Source organism: Bos javanicus, chromosome 23, assembly GCF_032452875.1.
Source record: "Bos javanicus breed banteng chromosome 23, ARS-OSU_banteng_1.0, whole genome shotgun sequence".
Lineage (NCBI taxonomy): Eukaryota > Metazoa > Chordata > Mammalia > Artiodactyla > Bovidae > Bos > Bos javanicus.
Genome location: NC_083890.1, coordinates 35,162,054 through 35,169,629, shown reverse-complemented (window position 1 = coordinate 35,169,629; position 7,576 = coordinate 35,162,054).

The following is a 7,576-nucleotide window of genomic DNA, read 5'->3' as shown; positions in this document are numbered from 1 at the left end:
TGGTCACGTAGACACTGAGTAGATCAGAAAGCTGGATTCAAAAACACATTTATCTGAGAAGTGAGATGCCATTCTCTCTTCCTTTTAGATTACCTATCCTTGTCATTAATTATTTGGCCTTACAAACATGCCCTAGTAGGTCCCTGAGTTATAAAATCCTCCAAATAGACTGAGTCTCTACTGAGACTGGAGCAATGTGACTGGATTAGGGATGCTCAGCTTGTTCAACAGCCTCCAAACAACCTGGGATGAGGGCCGATCTCTGACTGTCTCTCCTAAGAATTCAGTGATGTACCTGGGCTGGTTTTACAGCATCTTTAGGGCTTTAGCAGTAATTCCTGATAAAGAAAATGGGAAATCAAAAGGTAGAAGGGAAAGGGGGATGAATAAGAGGGAAGGAAGAGAAAGACAGAGGAAGGAAAAACAGCAAAGGGAAAGTGAGTCTAGGACTTGGGTAGTGAAGGATGAAATGCTGTTAGAACACTTTATTTTTAAGGACCCAAATATATATGCTTTTCTTAATATCCTAAGAGCAAATATCTCATATTCCCTTTCCATGAAAAAAACCCTGTAAGCACTTTCTAAGTCATTTACTGCCCAAAACATCTAATTCTATTTTGTTACTTGCTTAACTTTCTTTCATGCAGATATTTCCAGCAGAGAGGATGGCATTTATTACAGGGAAATTCTGTCAAGAAGGGGGCAATGCAATTGGAGGAAATATACACACACCAATAGACCACACACATCTTCATGTATTTGTCTCTCATAAAATTTATTTCAAGCATATATTTAGGACTTTAGATCAACAACAGAGGTGGTGACATTAAAGCTCTCCAGCTGCTTGACTGTGAATATTGCAGATTTCAGAAAATATTGAACAGAGCCATAGATATACTATAGAGTCAGTCAGGAATAGCCAAAGTGGGGATATTTGGACAGCATTTAACAATCACTCCCTTGCCATCCAGAAAGTGTTGATTTTCCCCTCTTTTACAGATTTCCATGTAAGATTACTTTTGCAGAAATGGCCCTATTATATCAAGAATAGTAACAGTGGTTACTGAAAGGAAACAAACAAATGAAGAACCTTTGAAGTTCACTGACCTTATAGATTAGTAAATCACATGTCATGGATACAATGAGGACTTAAACTGAGGTTTAAAAAAATCTCTATTTTCCCAAAGCAGGCCCTCAATTTGTGGAAAAGGAGAGGGTGATATAAACACACAAACTGCTATATTGCATGGTAGCATGAAGAAGAATAAGATGTGATGCCACCACGGAGCTACAGTGGATTGAAGTAAAGCTAGGAGCCATCTGAGTGTGTTACAGGAGTGATGCAAATGGGATGGCTTTATGATGGAGTTTTGAAAAGTTGATGGGATATTGATCATGGCAAAGGCACTGAGGGGTAGTGGGATGGCACATCACTCGCTGGGTGACTTTAGAACAGTAATGGATATGGTGGGGAAAATTATAGTGTCTCTCTCATCAATTCTTATGAAGATTTAATGAATCAATGTATAAAGTTCTTTGAACAGGTAATACATACAAAGAACAGAAGAAAAAAATAGAAAAAAAGTATATCTGTCAATTCATTTAGGATCATCTTAGGAAGTAACGATCTCTGACATCCTAGATCAAGGAAACTGAGATATTAATACATATAGCATTATAAGGTATCAGTGAATAATCAAGTCTGACCAAAACACAAGAAATGTTCATTTCTTATCATTCATGTTGTATCTCTCATGATTATGCTCCCATGATATACTGTATATATTATTGTAGGGTTAGAATGGAGAAATACTTGCATGGATTTTTATGCAATAGGGAGAATCATATATTGCAAAATGGAGAGTTTGTCTTTATTCTTCAATGCAACAAGAAACCAAGAATATTCAGTCCAAGAGAGCAGAATGTCCAGAATTAGAAAAGAGAAACTTCAATGTGGATAGAGGAGTTGTGGCTGCTGGGGCTGGTAGAGATAAAGAAAGAGATGAGAAAAAGCTGGGAATATTATGACACTAAAAATCAAAGAGGGCTCTGCCAAGTAAAAAGATGCAAAGCATGTGAGAGATACAGGAAATGAAATAGACCTTGACCACAGGCAAGGAATGAGGCAGTCAGAAGAGCCAAAAAAGGCATCCAGCAATATGGGGCTAGTTGAGTCAGTAAATGACTCAAAAGTCAGAGAGAAGAGGGGAAATAAATTAGGGTTTTATCCAAAAGCACCTGGGCTCTATTTTCCTGTATTTCATCATCTTAGTAGCAGAAATTACCAAAAAATGTTAAGGTTCTGCAGCAAATGATAGAAATAAGTACTCTAAGGTGCCTCTGCTAGACCCTATGGAATACCAGAACCAAAGCAGGACTACCCAGTGATAACAAGCAGTAAGTCACTAGTCACTTTCAACAAGTAAATAAGACATACAGTGTAAAGCATAGAGGATGAATGGAAATCAAATGGAAACAACCCATACCTTTACAGAGTCAGTCTAAACAAAACCTAAAACCTAAACCAAATAGAGGTAATGGTCTCCTTAAGCATGTGTCCACTTTTCCCAGAGTTTCTCATTCCTTTTGCCTGAATTCTCCCTAGTTTACTAACGCTTCGTTGCATTACTCTCAGCAGACGGTCAGCTAATCACTAATCAAGTAAATAATTAAACAGTGCTCACTCCCGAGATATATTTGTATTGATGGACTCTTCAAACTGAAAAGCTTCCTAATCCCCTGAAAGTAAAATGCTAATACTGGAAGGACTCCTTCCCAGCCTCTTTCCAAAATGCCCAGTGGGCAGCAATTGCGAGTCTAGCTACTTAGATGTCTTCTGCCATAATTATAACCTCTTTGGATAGTGAAGACATGAGATGGATGAAGCACTGAAAGATGTCGAGAAAGAAATTCATGGACAATTGGAAAATATAGCATAAGGCTTAAACACTGATCTATGCCTGCACACCATACCATGTGTGATGGGACCCAGGTGGGCCTAATGAAGGATGGATTTTTCAAGACAGCTCTATATGAGTTGGCACTGAGAAGTTTGATTCAACTCAACTGTTTCAACATGATTCTTTGATTCTACGACTCAGCACCACTTGTCTCATTTAACTGCACTAAGTCAAAAAGGGAATATACTTATGCCTATTTGAATACTGCCAAGAGATCCTAAAAGTTTTCATCACAAGGAGAAAATTGTAACTATTTCTAATGAGGGATGTTCGCCAGAATTATTGTGGTGATCATTTTGCAATATATATCAAATAATGTACACCTGAAACCAAAATAACATTATATGTCAATATAATCTATGTATAATGATACCTGAAACTGAAATAGCATATTTGTCAATGTGACCTATGTATGATGATCATATAATCATTATGTTATGTACATAACACATCATACCTTCAAGTAACTTCAGTCACTCAGTCATATCCAATTGTTTGAGACCCCATGGACTGCAGCACATCAGGCTCCCCTGTCCTCCACCATCTCCTGGAGCTTGCTCAAGCTCATGCCCATCGAGTCGGTGATGCCATCCAACCATCTCATCCTCTGCCTTCTCCTTCTCCTCCTGTCATCAATCTTTCCCAGAACCAGGGTCTTTTCCAAAGAGTCAATTCTTTGCATCAGGTGGCCAAAGTATTGGAGCTTCAGCTTCAGTATGAGTCCTTTCAATGACTATTCAGGGCTGATTTCCTTTAATACGGACCGGTTTGATCTCCCTGCAGTTCAAGGGACTCTCAAGAGTCTTTTCCAACACCTCAGTTCAAAATCATCAGTTCCTCGGGGCTCAGTTTCCTTATGGTCCAGCTCTCACATCCACACTGACTACTGGGAAAAACATAGCTTTCACTAGATGGAATTTTATTTATATATATAAATGTATATGTACACACACCTATGTAAGGAAAAGTTTTTGAAAAGGAATATAATTATATTTTGGATAAAGAAAACAAATAAACTAGTATAATTTGTTTTTTCAACTGTGCATTTTGGCTATCATGTTTGGTCTAAAAACTTTCTTCAAATGTAGTTTATGCTTATGCTGATAATAGATATAGAAACGTGTCTTAACCTTGTAACATTAACTGCAGAACTGCTTTTTTACAATAGCTAATGAAAATCACAAATTTTGAAACCTATAGGCCTGCCCAGTACTCTGCTATTGGTCGTTTAACCAACTGATCATTGACTTAATTCCTCCTTGACTCAGAAACTCTTATAGGTGCTTAGTTTACATCAATAAACAAAGCAGACACTTATCTTCATGGAACTGATATTCTAGCTGTGGGAAGACAGATAATCTGCAATAAACATGAATCCAAGTATATTTTATGGTATGTTAACAGGTGATCTGTACTATTGGAAAAGAACTAGTAAAGCAGAGGATGGGGTTTATGGAATAAAGGTGAAGAAAGGGAGGTGATTTAAAGAAAAACAACTTAGACCACACTGAGGGGAGCAAACATGCTCTCTTGCATTCAAGATTCAGGTTTTCCCCTGTCCAGTCAGGTCTCTTGGTCTTCTATCCAACTGCAAAATTGTTTCCATCTCTGAGGCTCTATGCAAACTCATGCAAATATGAATGTTCTGAACATCTGCCTCTCTTCAGTTGAACTGGTTTCATAAAAAATTGTTGGTAAACTCCCCCAAATTAAGTAACATTTTATGCAGCAAATTTTGATAATTTTCTGATTCCTGAAGAACTAATCTCCAAAGTATTGTCCATTTTTCAACACACTGTCAGTGACCTAATTATATTATGGGAAAGTATTATATATACATTGCTATTCTAATATATTATGACATTTAAAAAATATACACAAAATATAAACTAAATGACACTGAGATAAAAATAAATAGAAATGGAAATGGTAACATTTTCTTCCCCAGGGAATGAGGACACTGATTTTTATGGCCACTGGAATAATGGATTCTGAATGTACACACATAATTATACCAGTTATTTAACTATCATAATAAAGTAATTTCTTTACTTATAGTTTCAATCAAAGTTCTCAGAATACCACAAGGGGCCAAGAATACAATTATGTGTGAATAACTCTCTTCATCAGTTCAGTTCAGTTCAGTCACTCACTCGTGTTCGACTCTTTGTGACCCCATGAATCGCAGCATGCCAGGCCTCCCTGTCCATCACCAAATTCTGGAGTTCACTCAAACTCATATCCACTGAGTCGGTGATGCCATCCAACCATCTCATACTCTGTCATCCCTTTCTCCTCCTACCCCCAATCCCTCCCAGCATCAGAGTCTTTTCCAATGAGTCAACTCTTCTCATGAAGTGGCCAAAGTATTGAAGTTTCAGCTTTAGCATCATTCCTTCCAAAGTACACCCAAGGCTGATATCGTCTAGAATGGACTGGTTGGATCTCCTTGCAGTCCAAGGGACTATCAGGAGTCTTCTCCAGCACCACAGTTCAAAAGCATCAATTCTTCGGTGCTCAGCTTTCTTCACAGTCCAAGTCTCATACCCATACATGACCACTGGAAAAACCATAGCCTTGACTAGATGGACCTTTGTTGGCAAAGTAGTGTCTCTGCTTTTCAATATGGTTGGTCATAACTTTTCTTCCAAGAAGTAAGCATCTTTTAATTTCTAGGCTGCAATCACCATCTGCAGTGATTTTTGAGCCCCCCAAAAATAAAGTCTGACACTGTTTCCACTGTTTCCCCATCTACTTCCCATGAAGTGATGGGACCAGAAGCCATGATCTTAGCAAAGCTAGTGGAGGTGATGGAATTCCAATTGAGCTATTTCAAATCCTGAAAGATGATGCTGTGAAAGTGCTGCACTCATTGTCAGGAAATTTGGAAAACTCAGCAGTGGCCACAGGACTGGAAAAGGTCAGTTTTCATTCCAATCCCAAAGAAAGGCAATGCCAAAGAATGCTCAAACTACCACACAATTGCACTCATTTCACATGCTAGTAAAGTAACTCTCTTCATATGCATATGTAAAATTTTGTGAGCTCAATTAAGTAATCATCTTTAGTTCTTTTGTTATTCCATCAATTCATCTACTGATAAATAATCCAAACACTACAACAGATATCTTTTTTTCAGAGTTGAAATCTCAAGTCATAATAAAAGCAGAGCAATGGCCTAGAAGAATTAATAAAATGTCATATGGATATCATTATATATATGCATTTGTAAACAAAATTAATGAAAAAATACAGACTTACAGTTTGCTGGAACAGAAAGTATACTCATTCAGAGCTGAATATACACTTCACCTAGGAAAAATACTTTCTCAGCTTCTGATGACTTCTAAAGAAAGGGACTTAAAGGATCCTGCTGTGATATATGTTAGGGAGTGTTTTGCCTATGTTCTCCTCTAGGAGTTTTATAGGTTCTGGTCTTATGTTTAGATCTTTAATCCATTTTGAGTTTATTTTTGTGTATGGTGCTAGAAAGTGCTCTAGTTTCATTCTTGTACAAGTGGTTGACCAACTTTCCCAGAACCACTTGTTAAAGAGATTGTCTTTAATCCATTGTATATTCTTGCCACCTTTGTCAAACATAAGGTGTCCATATGTGCATGGATTTATCTCTGGGCTTTCTATTTTGTTCCATGGATCTATATTTCTGTCTTTGTGCCAGTACCATACTGTCTTGATGACTGTGGCTTTGTAGTAGAGCCTGAAGTCAGGCAGGTTGATTCTTCCAGTTCCATTCTTCTTTCTCAAGATGGCTTTGGCTATTCGAGGTTTTTTGTATTTCCATACAAATTGTGAAATTATTTCTTCTAGCTCTGTGAAGAATACCTTTGGTAGCTTGATAGGGATTGCATTGAATCTATAAATTGCTTTGGGTAGTATACTCATTTTCACTATATTGATTCTTCCAATCCATGAACATGGTATATATCTCCGTCTGTTAGTGTCCTCTTTGATTTCTTTCACCAGTGTTTTATAGTTTTCTATATATAGGTCTTTAGTTTCTTTAGGTAGATATATTCCTAAGTATTTTATTCTTTTGGTTGCAATGGTGAATGGAATTGTTTCCTTAATTTCTCTTTCTGTTTTCTCATTATTAGTGTATAGGAATGCAAGGGATTTCTGTGTGTTGATTTTATATCCTGCAACTTTACTATAGTCATTGATTAGTTCTAGTAATTTTCTGGTGGAGTCTTTAGGGTTTTCTATGTAGAGGATCATGTCATCTGCAAATAGTGAGAGTTTTACTTCTTCTTTTCCAATTTGGATTCCTTTTATTTCTTTTTCTGCTCTGATTGCTGTGGCCAAAACTTTCAAAACTATGTTGAATGGTAATGGTGAAAGTGGGCACCCTTGTCTTGTTCCTGACTTTGGAGGAGATGCTTTCAATTTTTCACCATTGAGGATAATGTTTGCTGTGGGTTTGTCATATATAGCTTTTATTATGTTGAGGTATGTTCCTTCTATTTCTGCTTTCTGGAGAATTTTTATCGTAAATGGATGTTGAATTTTGTCAAAGTCTTTCTCTGCATCAATTGAGATAATCATATGGTTTTTATTTTTCAATTTGTTAATGTGGTGTATTACATTGATTGATTTGC